This window comes from Orcinus orca, chromosome 12 (assembly GCF_937001465.1).
Source record: "Orcinus orca chromosome 12, mOrcOrc1.1, whole genome shotgun sequence".
Taxonomy (NCBI): Eukaryota; Metazoa; Chordata; class Mammalia; order Artiodactyla; family Delphinidae; genus Orcinus; species Orcinus orca.
Window position 1 is genome coordinate 20,427,969 of NC_064570.1, and position 12,155 is coordinate 20,440,123.

A 12,155-nucleotide genomic window follows, 5' to 3' on the forward strand; every position below is an offset into this window, starting at 1 on the left:
GACTGAACACTTATACACATTTATAAGTGGAATCTGAAACTCTCCTCAAGTTAATATTTTGACTGAACTAAATCCAAAATTCCTGCCAGGGTTAAAAAAAAATCTGAAAAAGAAAGTGATCCTAAAATAAAGCTCAAATAATAAATAATTAATTTTTTTAGAAACTGAAAAGAACACAGCACTGGTGAAGCGGGGGAAGCCCTAGCAGATATTAACACCTATTATAAGACGATAATTAAAAGCGTGATACTTTTGCCAACCTGAAAATTAGATAAATGGACACAAATAAAACATGGAGAAATATACCAATTATATATAAAATATTAGTTTATGAAGAAGCAGCCATCAAAAAATAATAGGGGAGGAAAAAATTTAAGCAACTAGATGATGTAATTGACTAGCAAGAATGTATTTCTCTCTAATCCTTACCAAAGACCCCATAATATACCTCAAGAACATCAAAGAATTAAAAATGCAAACATCAGTAACAGAAGTATTACTAGAAAATAAAGTGGAATATTTATCAGTACTCTGGGATAATAACTTTCTATGGGATTTGAGGTTGTGGAAGAACTCTCAAAGAAAAAGACAACCAAATCTGATTATATAAAATTTGAAATCTCTATGCAACAAGAAAGAATGATAAATACTAAAAATTAAAGCAAGAGATTGGAAGAAAATATTTGCACAAAACATAATAGACATTAGGTAGGTACACAAAATTATGTGAATAGACAACCTCAACTGATAAGACGATATACAGAAAGACAATCACAGGAGATAAAATATTCTCAATAAAAATATGAAATGATAGTATCTGCTCTTTAGCAAATAAATACAAATTAAAAATAAGATACTAATTTAGACTTATTAACGTAGACAAAAATGAGGGGGGGAAATCACAATACAATGTTTATCGATGCTTTAGTTACTAGATGGAAAGAATAAAATTGAAAATACTATTGTGTATTTATGCTGCTGTCAGTGGTAGGTGTAGGTATCTAGATGTCAACAGAAAGGAGAAAATGTTCGTGGCACTCTAAGTTTCAGCAAAGGGCAATTAATACCTTGAGAAGTTTTCTAATTAAACAACAACAAAATTATGCTGACTACATGGAATTTTCTTCTACAAACTGTTAAGCTTTTCAGATGAGTTGACACTACTATAGTTTTGACTCTTTAAGGGATAAGCTTCATCCTCTAAAGAGTTCTACATTTCCAAAAGGAGAAAAATATTACAGTTCACCACCATAGCTTTTTATTAAAAAATTCTCATTCTCAATGAAAACATAAAAGTTGACATAATTTACAAAAGTATTCAATTGGATTCACAGTGGTTAAACTCGTCACCCACCTACACTGCAGCAATAAACCAAGCTCGAACTATGCAAAATAGAAAGTGTAAGAACAAATGTTTAGAATTATTTCCTCACCATTCATATACTCCCTATATACAATATTTATAGTAAAAGCAAGAAAAAAATTAGAACATATATTGAGTATTACTTGCAATACCAAGGAATATGCCAAAGCATGGAAGTAAAGATGTGAGAAAACATTGCAGATGGTCATCATAGGACATCACATGTCCATTCACTTAAAAATCACACTTCCAGTCTGAGTTATATTTCACTTGCACTATAGTCTTTAATTCCAGTTTTTAGTATCAACGTTGTTTTGAGATGCTGGATGGTGTAGATATGTTTATGTTGACTTAAATGAGATACAGCAGAGCATTCTACACCTCCATCTACATCTAGTAAACGCTGCCCCATGATGACTTAATCCTCCCTTCTCTGCGATCAGCCAAATGGATGGTATCCTTTTTTTCTTTTTTTGAACCAGGGACTGAACCTGGGCTTTGGCAGTGAACGTGCCAAGTCCTAACCACTGGACTGCCAGGGAATTCCCCAATGGATGGTATTAGCATCCATTGGGGAATTAGCATGAGTTGAGCTGCTAAACCAGGTAGAGGCTACCAACTGCAATACAAGTGCTGCATCCCCTCTCAGCAGAGCTGAGAAAGTGAAGTGGAAAGATGAGAAGTCAGAGCAGACACTGACCTCTAAGCAAAGGTTCTGCAACCTTGGTCTATAATAAGACCCAAAGGCAAATCTGTCAAGCGCCCTCCTAGGCCATAATCATCAGATTCTTAAAATTAACTCTTAAAAAGCTGTAATATAATCTCATGATTTTCAGAGCTTTAAGTTTACATCATTTTACTGTATATTACATATTAAAATATTAACAAATTAGCTTCTAGCAATGGCACATTGAAAGAGACACACAGAAACTTCCTTCCCTGTTCCTCAGCATCTATTTTATTCAATAAATGAAGGAGTCATTTTCTTGTTCTCTCTTTGCCAGTGTGTGCACTCACATACTATAAACACACACCACGCACACACACACACATGCATGTGAAGGATGGGTCAGTTTTGAACTACAGAGACCAAAAGATCTTCCTTTGTTTAAAAAGAGGTCCCTTGTCTTATAACCAAAGCCAGGCTCATAGCTTCTATTTTTATATAAATTGTGTTTCATAAGAGTGGGACACTTTCTCTGACCTTAGATTAAGCTGCGTTCCTGACTCCATGATCTCACACTTTCTTATACCTCCTCTTTCCTAATATTCATCATATTCCATTGTTAATTGTTTCATTGCTTGTCTTCTTTGCTTGCCAATAAGCTCCATGGGGTCAAGGGCTGTACTTACTGTGTTTGCCATGCACCCCAAAATGTCCAGCTAATAGAAGAGGCTCAATAAATATCTGTTGAATAACTATGCTTGCTAGACTGATTATGTCTTTCAATCCTTTTTGATGAGGCTAGGTGTCCTGTACACCAAGATGAAGAAGACAGTCATTGCCCTCAAGGTGCTCACAGGCTGGTAGGGAGGATAATGATTAAAAAATGTAATAATAGGGGGACATATGGGTTTACTTTCTGAGCTCAGTAGAAAATGGTGAACTCAACTGGATAAGGGGAAGGGAAGGCTTCCTAGAGAAGGTGATGTCTGAGCTGATTCTAAACGGTTTAACAGGGGTTAGCGGGCAAGGAGAAGGGGAAGGGACCAGGCAGAGACAACCTGAGCAAAGGCATAAAGCATTGAAGGTATAGGAACTAGAGCAATTTGGTACTGCAGGAGTGAACCAAACATATCAATATGTGCTAGGAGTTTTACCAGATTATTCTTTAGGTGACTAACATTTCCGACAATGACCTGACTCAAATTCAGTGTTTTTCCTTTTGAAGAAAAATAATTATTCCCCATTTCAATGAATCAGATAATATATTTTCCTGAGGATTTTCTAATAGGATGAGACAGACACAATCTGTCTCATCCTATTAGACAGTCATTTAAAGCTTTAAGACAGCACCTCAAAGTTTCATCTGGCATAAGATTTTTCTGGACAATCTTACTCTCCTAGGAAGTTTACTGATTCTTATAAATTCACTGATTCCCCCCCCCCCGGCTTTTATCTACAACTATTCCAGGAATTTGGCATCTCTCCCCCAGTTATCAAGATAGTAAAAAGCCAAGCCAGAAACATCTGCCTCTCTCCAGCAATCCTGGTCAGAAGCCAGCCAAGGAATTTGGGCCAGGTTCCCCATTGGCCACACCAGGAATATGCTATGAAAGACAAGGGGTGAATATCACTATATCAAGCCTGCTGGGATTAAGGCTCAGGTGCTCCTCTGTTCCACAGTTCCCATGGCTTCTTGCTAATCTGAAAAATTCCAATAGGCTTGGTCACCCTCAAGGGCATAATGGTTCAGGGCAACGGGTCTTAAACCATAGCATGGATCAAAATCATCTGGGGAAAATGTGTTGAAAATGTCGATTCATGGGCTCCACTTTTAAAGATTCTGTTCTAGTAGATCTTGAAAGTTGGCCTGGACTTCCCTTTCTGTTTTCTTTTTGTTGTTGTTCCTTGGTTCATAGAGGATGTTTTAAAATATCTCAGGCAATTCTGATCTTATAACCTACAGGCTACATACTGAGATTCACTGGAACAGTTTGGGGCCTGTCAAAGGCTTATAAAAAAGGGAAAGGGGAGGATGGAGAGAAGAGAGAGAAAATGTAGCTTAATATCACAAAATTGTTTACCATTTAACAAGGGTAAAGCCTTGAATTGCAGCAAAGACCAGCACTTCTGTCGGTGGTCTGGACAGCCTGGGTGTTTGGTTAGCTTTCTCTACTGTGCACCCCACTCCACTCATCCTAGCCAAGCCTCACCTGGCTCTTCTGCGACTAATCTTCCCAGGATGAAGGCTACTGTCTTCTTGCTCTCTGGTTGGCTATTTGAAATCCTTAAGGGCCTTAATGCCAGCTTTCTGGGCTTCACTCATCAGGGCAATGATCTGGGTTAGAAAGAAACGGCAAGGCCCTCGCAGAGAACGCTGTCTTCCAGAGAAATGTAGTGGATGATGTGATACTCAGATCCCTTCACGACCAAGGCCCCTGTTCCCCCGGCTGCCAGGAACATTGGCTGCGGAAGGTTCACAGCTCCAGGAATTGCCCTTGACTAAAGGGAGTTGCTTTGTCCAAGATTACACTTTCTGCCTGAATGCAGGCCACGTGATGTTGGCGATACAGTGACCAGCTCCCTTGCTTCATGGTGGCAGAACGATTCTGAAGGGCCATCCCACCTCCAAAGCTCCCCACTGTTGAGACCACCATTGTACGTGCGCTGCAGTTAATTCTTCCCTCTGCGTAATCCTGCTGCCCTCCCTCCCTGCCAAGTGTTATTCCCAGGGCACCTCCTCATAAATTTCTTGTGTGCAAATCTCAGAGTTTGTTTCCAGGAAACCTGACCTAAGGTACTGGACTTGCCTCTTCCAGTCAAGTAGTGAGAGCACAGCATACTGGGCCTCTGCACCTTACTTCTTGGGTAACGTTGGGTGGTCCCCTAATCTCTCCCAGGGTCTCTTTCCTCATCTATAGAATTCGAATACAGACAACAATAGTAATACTTATTATATCTGTTTTGCCAGGCTTTTATGAGAATTAAAGGAGAAAATATCCATGAGAGTACTTCGTAAGTAATGAAGAACTGTACAGTCTTGTCAGCTGACATCACTATATGTTGGTTTACCATGTGATAATCAGGAAAGAGGAGAGGAAGAAGTGGGATATCTACTAATATTATACAATTCATCTTACACACTGTGCCTGACTTTATCTGAAATTAAAAGATTTGTGTCACTAGTCAATACACCCAGGCACATAATAGAAAATTTTAAAAAAAAACAACCCAGGAGGTGAGACATGCATTGCTGCAACCCTGAAACTGAAACAGAAGTGACAACAATCCTTGTTCACTCTTTTTCCATATGAAGATAGCAGGAGAGTTATTTCCACTACTCTGAAAAGTCAGAATTCACATGATTACCCAAAAGGTTATGCAATGAGCAATGAAATGTCATTTTATATCTCTGAACAGAGAAACAAGTAAAACAACTGGGTATACAAAATGGGGAACACTTTTCTAAGCAACTTGTTATTTCTGGATTACCTTGATACCGTATCCACTAAAAAGAAAAAAAAAGTACATTAACTGAAAACATTTAATTAGCTCAAGAAAGATAACTGGAAATTACCAATCCTAAAACGTCTCCCTACTAAAAATTACCAAATTATTGAGTCTCACAAAGAACTTGAATGAGATGCACAGATAATGTCTGGTATCCACAGACTCAGAAGGAGTGACCAGCAAATGACTTACCCTGACAGACGGTTTCATTATCAGCAAAAGTCACAGAATGGTTAGCACTCGGAGGCTTAGAGACCTACCAGAGCCCCTAACTCTCGCAATGCTCCGCTCTCAGGGAAACCACAGTCAAAATGAGGAGGCCAGACAAACCCACATGAAATATTAACCAAAACCCTTCCCTGTATTGTTCTCTGAGCACTGAATGAATTACAGGCAGGCATAGAGGAATTTAGACCAAGGGGTAAACATGTGGGCTGGATCACCCCGGAAGGCTTCATGTCAAGTCTCATATAATGAGAAACTATAAATATCTAGATTTCCTGGTAAAGCTAAAGAAATGCTGAATGAAACATTTTGTTTGTACGTGGAGAAAACATTTCAAAACTTCTAGTTTTAGATATTTGAACATTTTCAAACTTCCAGTGAGTTTGCTGATTCATTTAGGTACAACATTAATTCAACGTCTATAATCCTTACATGGTCCAAAGTAGAGGCCCCTGAGGAAAAAGAGAATTAGACCGTGTTTGCTGAAGAAAACTCAGAGAATTATTCAATGCCAAGGTAGGCCGAATCATGAAATGATGAGAATAGTGAAGAGTTGGGGTCAGATTTTTTTTTTTAGGCGGGGGGAGGTGGGGTTGTTAGTCAAAAATATCTTTGTCGGGACCAAAGGAATCGACCTGAAAATAGAAATGAGGGCCCGAACCAGGAAACCTGAATCATTTTGCTCAGCAAAAATCAAGAAAACAGGGGACACAGCAGGGCCAGCTTCACTTACCAAGATTCTGGAAGTTAGAAGCAGGAGGGGCTGGTAAGTACCTGCTTTGGGGTGAAACCAGAACAAAATGGTCCCAGAAGGCAGATTCTAAACCAGGAGTATAAGATCTGGAGCTGTTATGGACCTGCCTGCATCTGTTAGTAAATCTTCTACCACCAGACTCTGCTCTGTAGATTAATACCCCCTGGCCAGCCTTTCTGCTTCCCCGTGGGAGCGATACTACAGATCTTAGCAACAAAATATTGAGTGCATCTAAGAAACACGAGGTGCTAAACTGAGGCACTGGGAGGACAGTTGTGTGGAAGCTGTGGGAACCTTCGGTCACTCCATTAAAATGTTTTAAATTCCCAGGAGAAATGTTCTGATTATTCTAGGTTTATTCCTAGACCAACCAGGTATTTCTTGGGGTGAAGGTGGGGGGGAGGGAGGGGTGCCACAGCACAACAGGACCAGAGGGAGCCCCATCTCATGTATTGGTTGGGCTATTCCTGGTTGAGGGAGAATTGTCAGGATCAGGAGAGTGACTCTACTTTGAGTTCACCACAGTGTCTAAAACATCATTCATTCATTCATTCATTCACTCGTTCATTCATAAAGACACCGTATCAGAGCAGAGTGGTTAAGAATGCAAGATCTGCAAAGGGGAAAGGTGAGGAGGAAGGATAAATTGGGAGTTTGGGATTAACATATACACACTACTATATATAAAATAGATAATCAACAAGGACCTACTGTATAGTACAGGGAACTCTACTCAATATTATGTAATAACCTATGTGGGAAAAGAATCTGAAAAAGAATCGATATATGTATATGTATAACTGAATCACTCTGCTGTACACCTGAAACTAATACAAAATTGTAAATCAACTCTAATATAAAATAAAAATCATATCAAAAAAAATTTTTAAAAGCAAGCAAGGTCTGGAACCTGACGCTTGGGATCAATTTCCTGGCTCTGACAATTACTAACACTGCACTTCCTTCACCAGTGAAAAGTAGTTAACTATAGTACCTACCTCACAGAATTGCAATAAGGAGTAAAAGACTTGATTCACGTAATGAGCCTAGAATAGTGCCTAGAACATAATACGCACTCAATAAACTTTAGCTATTGTTAGTATTCATTCAAAAATGTTTCACGAGTACTGACTATATGCCAAACGCTGTGTGAGATCCTCATCATCCTTGAAACCAAACCAACTCTTCCATTTATGTTCCTACCTTAGTCATTAACTAGAAACGCGGGAGTCATCCTAACCTCCTCCTTCTCCCTCATTGCCCACTTCTGGGTTCTGTGGCCAGGTTCCACCTACTGAACATCTGTCAGCTCCTTCCCTCTTTTCCATTCCTCACTGTCACTACTTGACTCGAGCCTTCTTTAATTTCTCATCTTGAATATTACAACAATCTCCTCTGTGTCTCCCTAAGGCCAGTGCCACTCTCATCCAATCTATTCTCTCTCTTGATTCTAAGTTGTCTTTTTAAAACAGGTATCTGACAATATCATTCGATTGACTAAAGTCCTTTACAGGATAAACTCTGAGCTCTTACATGACACACGGACCTTCGTGACCTGGCCCAGCCTGTCTCTCCAGGCCCCTCCCCAGCTGGTGTCCACCCCCAAACAGGCTGATCCTTCTGCTGGGTGGTCTAGTCCTCCATCCGCTGATGACTCCTCCTCTTACATTAAGGTTCATTATTTAATGAATACTTACTGCCTAACACTTATCATGACTGAAGCCTGTGCCAAGTTCAGGGAGTACAATGATGAAGATCACACTCAACCCCTTCTCATAGAAAAAGTAATTTAGACGCTCTTGAGAGAGAAATGAAGTATGGAAATTAAGGTAAAGTTGTCTCCAATTTACCACTGTTTCCATCACTAGTTGGATATCTTACGGAATTGGAGAAGCTGAATATATTCTGGTATCAGGTCCAAAAGCACCTCAGCATGATTCCAGTCCCAACAGTGGATTTACTCATTTTGAGTCATACAGCTATAATGCGTTAGAAAAGGTTGATTTGAACTATAAAAAACAGTGATCAGAAAGTTGCTTCAATATAGAGTTATAACGTTTTTATGCCATTAATCAGTCACTTAAAAATGCCTGTGACTGTCTAGGGGTAATAACAGGCTAGACTTATTTTTACATGGTTATTAGATAACATGAAATATAGTCAATTCAGAATCTTTAAAAATCATGCCTTTCTAATTAATATATTTTTAAATCACTTATTGAAAGAAACACTGACGAATAAGCTCAACAGGCTGCCTACAAAGACAAGTAGATGATTAAACCCAAAACCTTCCTCGTTCTTCCAGAAATGATGACGCACTTCATTGAAAATCCCAGATCTGCAAGAACTTCAGTCATATTGGGACAGAGGCTCTACTGTGGGCATAGATTTGTCATTGCACTCACCTCCTTCTATTAGATTTTGCAGTGGATTTGCCAGGCTTCTACACCAGTCTTTAGGGCTCTTGTCAGCAAGATCCTGTCTTATTCTCAACTGTATAACCAGAGCTCGGTAAAGAGACTGGCACAGAGAAGGTGCCCAATGACTGTCTGCTGGGCTGAATTCAGCTCAACTCAGCTCCAACAGTGATGCTGTCCACTTCTCTATTGTGTCCCTTCCTAAGAGCTGCTAACCTGCTGCAACAGACCTATCAGCTTCAACATTTTAATTTCTTAGCTCCAATTGGTATCCACCATCTTCACAACTTTTCATGTGGCACTAACTTACTAAAGACAAACTGTCCAAAATATCTTGATTCAGAGTGACATACAATCACCAGGTAATGTGACATACTTCTACAACACCATCCCAATGAAAGTAATAACAAACCAGTTATTGAAGAGTGAAATTAATTTTCTCTTGGGCCTCTGTGGCAAAGCGCATGATTTTAATGGTTATCTTACATCAGTCTAGTGACCCTAGCTGGTATGCTGTACCATCAGGTGCTCTTGGAAACAAAACTTTAAACTGTTACTTCCTATACCACCAGCCCCAGTTTAGCAGCGCCTGCATTTCACATCTTAATTTTATTTTAAATACAGCCAGAGCAAACCTCACTTTTCAAAAGTTCATTAACAAAGTCTCACAATTAAGAGAGTAGCGCTATGACTCATTTTTGGATACCCGTGTGGAAATAACAACTCCTCCCTTTGCTGAGAAACGGCTTAAACAAGTGCATGAGAACCACAGGAAGTAATACAGATCTTGGCTACTATGAGCCGAGTCTAGATAGAATTCCCTCTCGGGACGGTGTGGTGCTTCTACGCGCTGCCACTACCTGTTGTCCCCATTCTTCTAAAAAGAAAACAGTCTTATGTGGGCTTGGAAGGAACTATTTCAAGGCAGTATCAACTTCTCCGTATTTCTTGGCTCCTGAGTCATACTGCCAAGTTCAAGTCAAGAAGTCCCCATTCTGGTATTTTTGAGAAAGTGCAACCTAATAGGAAGTGAAGAGATGATCAAACCGAAGTAATGCCTCAACTAATTTTTTTTTTTTTAAAAATCAGCCTTTCGACTCAAAAACAAAAGTAGTCTTGGGTGGATACCGTATAAGGGAAGCCTACAACAGGTTACCTCTGAAATCATTTCTATGAAGCCCTAAATGCGCAGTCCCTTGTCCACTGGGAGAAAAAGCAATCACTCCGCTCGGTATTAGGAACCCAAATGCCGTGTTCCCCGACGTGCCGAGAGGCGGCAAGAGACCCGACATCCCCCCAAAGGCATCCCTCGTGTCCCCGACCAAGCGAGTCGCCCCACAGCTCTCAGCGCACAGCCTAGCGGGGCGCGTCCTCGCTCCTAGGGGCGGTGAACGAGAGAAAAAGAGACCCAAGGGGAGAAACACAAACCAGGAACGGGACCGCGCGTGCGAACCGAGAAGCCCTCTCCAGTGGGCGCCCGTGCCACGCTGGGCGCCGGGCGGGGATGGAAATCCGTGGCGCGACTCCTGGCGGATGGGCTCCCGGCGCCTCCAGCAGCTCCACTGCGACCGCCCCAGCTCCGCGCCACTGCCACCGCCGCATCTGGGCGCCAGCCCGGCACCCCGGGCGTCGGAAGTTCCCACAGTACGGGACCAGGCCCCGCCCCCGGACGGCGGCGCCGGATTCCCGCGCGCCCCGCCCCGCCCCGCCCTGCCCTACCCCGCCCCGCCAGCAGCCAGGGTGCTCCGAACCAGTGGGACCCCTCCCGCTCTCGCTTCCGCTTCCTCCCACTCCTGTGCGCCCCCGGATGCTCTGGGCGGAGGAGCTGAGAGCCGCGGAGTGCGCCGCCCGAGGCACGTAACCCCTTTTCCTAGCCACCTCCTCCTTGGCCGCCCCCCAGCGCCGGGGGCGTGGCCCAAAGGCGCGGGACTTTCCGCCGGGATCCCCCTGCGCTGGTGACGTTTGCTGGCCGTGCCGGTGCGTTTCCCGCGCGGTTGTGAGTGCTGGGGTGACTGAGAGGGGCTGCGGCCGGCTCTGCACCTGCCGCGCGACCCTGTCGGCGGGTCCCCCCGAGGCTGAGCACCGTCTTTCCAGAACCCACCCGGATTCAGCCCTTTCCAGTGAGCTTTAAACGCCAGCCCGGTTCATTCATTCATTCGTTTGATACTAACCTAGCGTCCACACAAGTGCTGAGGATACTGCGTGGCCAAAAGCACCGCCAAGACATTGCCCTCAAGGACCCGGCATTCCAGTGAGGAAAGATGAACAGATAAAGTGTTTATCATGTGAGGTTAGTGGTATCTTGAAAAATAAGGCTGAGGCTTAAAAAGTTAGAAAGTGCTCGAAAAGGGGGGTGAAAAAAAGACCTACATTGATGGGGAATGTCAAAGAAATGCAGGAGCCAACAGAAAGAGCTCCCAAAGCCAAAGGAGGAGCAGCTTAAACAACAAAATGAAGTAGTATTAGATTACAACCTGAAGTAAGAACAAACAAAAAACCCCAAAACAACCTCCCCCGCCATGAGTCCATAGCAATAAATGGTTGGATAGGGAAGTGGTGAAGAGATAGGCTCTCCTTCAGAAGAATTCCTAGTAACTTGTGTGGATACTCCACCCTAAAGGAGTAGAAGCCTAACTTCCCACTCCTTAAGTACAAGGGGCTCATAGTGACTTTCTCCCCAGAAGTACAATATGGAAAAGGCGGGAAAAGAGTAGCTTTACAATGGGGACATCTGAAAAACACTACCTCAGCCAGGTGATCAAGGGGGACGTTAACAGTCATAAATCATATTGATAGTATGTGCTCCTGATATGATGTGATGAAAGTGGCACTTTACCTCTGTGATCTTCCTCCCAGAAACCCATAACCCCAGTCTTGTCATAAGAAAAACAGGCAAATTCCAGTAGTGGGACATCCTACAAAATACCTGACCAATATTTCTCAAAGCTGTGAATGTCATAACAAAACAAGGAAGGTCTGAAAAACTGCCACAGCCTAGAGGATCCTAAGGAAACCTGACAACTAAATGTATGTGGTGTCCTGGATGGGATCCTGGGACAGAAACAGGCCTCTAAGTAAAAACTAAGGAAATCTCAATAAAGTATGGGCTTTCGTTCGTAATTAAGTATCAAGACTGGTTCATGAGTTGTGATGATGTACCATACTAATTGTACAATGGTGGTAATAGGGAAAAATGGGAATGAGGGTTATGGAAACTCCCTA

General features: G+C 42.2%; 1 protein-coding gene and 1 long non-coding RNA gene across 6 annotated transcripts in view; one reads left to right on the forward strand and one right to left on the reverse strand.

The window, feature by feature from the left end:
• STX11 (syntaxin 11) overlaps positions 1-10,572 on the reverse strand; it is a 39,034-nt gene extending 28,462 nt beyond the window's left edge. For both annotated transcript variants that reach the window (XM_004263746.4, XM_033405747.2), the window contains exon 1: positions 10,362-10,572. The gene's annotated coding sequence lies outside the window, so the exon portion shown is untranslated. The remainder of the gene's footprint in view (positions 1-10,361) is intronic.
• An 88-nt stretch (positions 10,573-10,660) lies between these two features.
• Positions 10,661-12,155, forward strand: part of LOC117196581 (uncharacterized) — a 28,447-nt gene continuing 26,952 nt past the window's right edge. For all 4 annotated transcript variants that reach the window (XR_007470404.1, XR_007470405.1, XR_004476824.2 and 1 more), the window contains exon 1: positions 10,661-11,223. This is a non-coding gene — a long non-coding RNA (uncharacterized LOC117196581). The remainder of the gene's footprint in view (positions 11,224-12,155) is intronic.